Here is a 2500-nt window from a genome sequence, read left to right on the forward strand (position 1 = left end):
TGCAGACGTAAAATAATCTAAAATAATCGTAAATACAATCGGCAGCAAGTTAATACATTTAGCACTTCTGTAGTGATTTACCACACCCAAAACCTTATTTTCAAACACTAAACACTCACATAGGCGCAGGCCCTATTTTAGTTGAGCCCCACTAGGAAACCAGTACTGAACGTTTGTTTTAAAATCAGTAACACAAAAACTGGAGGGGAGAGGAGCAGTGTTTACTTTCTCGGCAGTATGTAATACCTTCAAACTAGAGACCAAAATTGGGCACTTACGAAAAGGCAATTTTTAAAAATCCAGTTATAATTCTAAATAAGGCAGGATATATCCACCAAAATTAACCACAAGATTCAGCAAAGTAAGAATTCCAGCTGGAAAAATAAGAAAAAATGGAACTATTTTGGAGTAGTCATCTGAGTATTCACAGACTTGCTTTCATTTATAAATGTAATTCAAATAAAAAAGGCTCCTCATCTTTTTAACCCACTACTAGGGTTAAATACTTAAATTGTTATCATTCACTAATAAAAGTTAATCATGAAAAAAATATAAAACATTTTCATAATTCTAAATTTGTACACATAACAGCTGAAAGACAAGGCTGGGAAATTATCATTGAGAGAAAAATCAATGAAGACAAAAATCCCAAATATGAGGATGTTCTTATTTCTGCCTCGACAATGCTGAACATGAAAATTTGGTTGGTAGAGGGCTTAGAAACAGCAGCAGTATGGTTTTCGCCAAGTTGTGCACTGAAATACTTAGATCCAATAGGGCAAAGCCCTTGTTCACAGAGATTAACGATGCAAATAGCTTCAGTCTTTATGTTAACAGATTCTACTGTCTCCTAAAAAGTAACCATGCCATTTAGAATTTTCGGGGGTACTTCTCTGAAAGGAAGACTAGTGATTCTGCAACAAACATTTAAAGTGGGAAATATATATATGGCTCAAGAAATCAGTTGAGGGAGAATTAAATAATCTGTAGGCACTTTGAAGACTTGAAGTTTAAAATGTGCCATTTGTGTTCAGAAAAAGACCTCAAAATCACTGCTATGTTGCTCTTACAATAACATGCATCTTAAAATTTTCAGTTATACATTAATGCTTGCTTAAGAGTTAGAGAAAATAATTTGCACAAACAAACAAAAGTAACTCTTTCCATTCACTTTCCCTAGATCCTGATCACAGCACAGACCACTCTTCCTCAAGTGGAGGGGGAAAGGATTCACAAGCCCTCAAAGCAGCCAAGGTGGGATCTCCCTCCAAGGAGAAAAATTCACAGCCTTTTAAAATGTCAAGTTTTCACATCTAGAAGTCATTCGTTTTTAAATTAAGTATATTACATACTTTTGTTAAGGACCAGAACACACACAAATCAGCTCAGATGGTGTAATTTATGATAGCAAGTTGTTCAAATAAATTTAACCTGTTTTTGCTCACTGTTAAGGAGACTTGGAATTGAGGAACTTCTAAATTCAGGTTACCAATTGGAACTGCAGATGGTGTGTATGACTTTGGCTCACACTTAAACTCATATGTAATATACTTAAGGTAAAAACAGGCTCTATCCGGTGTCAATTTTCCTAATGTTACAGAAAACCTAGAAGCACAGGTTGACTACAGAGTACTTACTGCAAATAAGATATCCAAAGCTTTATCTTAAATACCTGCCCCCTTTAATCACAAAATAACAAATTCTCAATTTTGTTTCTGCTTTGTTCAATTCCAACTATAGCCTTTTTGACAAAACATTTGCCTATTAACTGAATTGTAAAAAATACAACCAAGCTTGTGCTCATTAAATATACATGTATATAAAAAACATACAAAAAGTACAAGATTGATTATGTTAGGAAACTTGTACAGTGTCAACATCCTGTTTTTGTCTTAAATCTTCAGTCAAGGGCCAAAGGTCAAATCTTTCTGTGCACAAAAACTCAATGTGACTGAACTCCTGAATTCAGGGTCATGTCTAGGTGTGCTATGCACAGAATTAACCTTAATATGCAGTCCTTAAAAAAAAAAAAAAGTAACAACAACAAAAAACCCCCAAACACACCACAGGACAAAAAGTTCTTCTTAAATCAAATTCTATTTGTGAATTCAGCAAAATAATTTCTATAAAATAAAACAGCAAAATATTTAAATAGAATAGGGTGGACTGTATCTGTTTGCAGGGGTATTTGGTTTTTAGACAGGTTCCAAAAAATTACACACATTCAAGTTACCAATTCTCTTTTAAATACAGTATTAACTGATGAATTTATCATCTTAAATGTTTATTCTGATATTGATACCTCAATTATATTAACCAGTTTTCTTTTTAATTAGACCCTGCTTCAAACATGAAAATTTTTGGAATAATGGAGAAGGAGCTAGGACAACTCTTGCTTTCAAGTGAAACTGTGAGCGGCAGCTCAGCCAACATCTTGGTGCAATGGTATTCCAAGTACTGTGGGTTTCTGATGACCTCCGCTTCACTGGGATCCAGCAGA

This window comes from Bison bison, unplaced genomic scaffold, assembly GCF_000754665.1.
Source record: "Bison bison bison isolate TAMUID 2011002044 unplaced genomic scaffold, Bison_UMD1.0 scf7180017847432, whole genome shotgun sequence".
Lineage (NCBI taxonomy): Eukaryota > Metazoa > Chordata > Mammalia > Artiodactyla > Bovidae > Bison > Bison bison.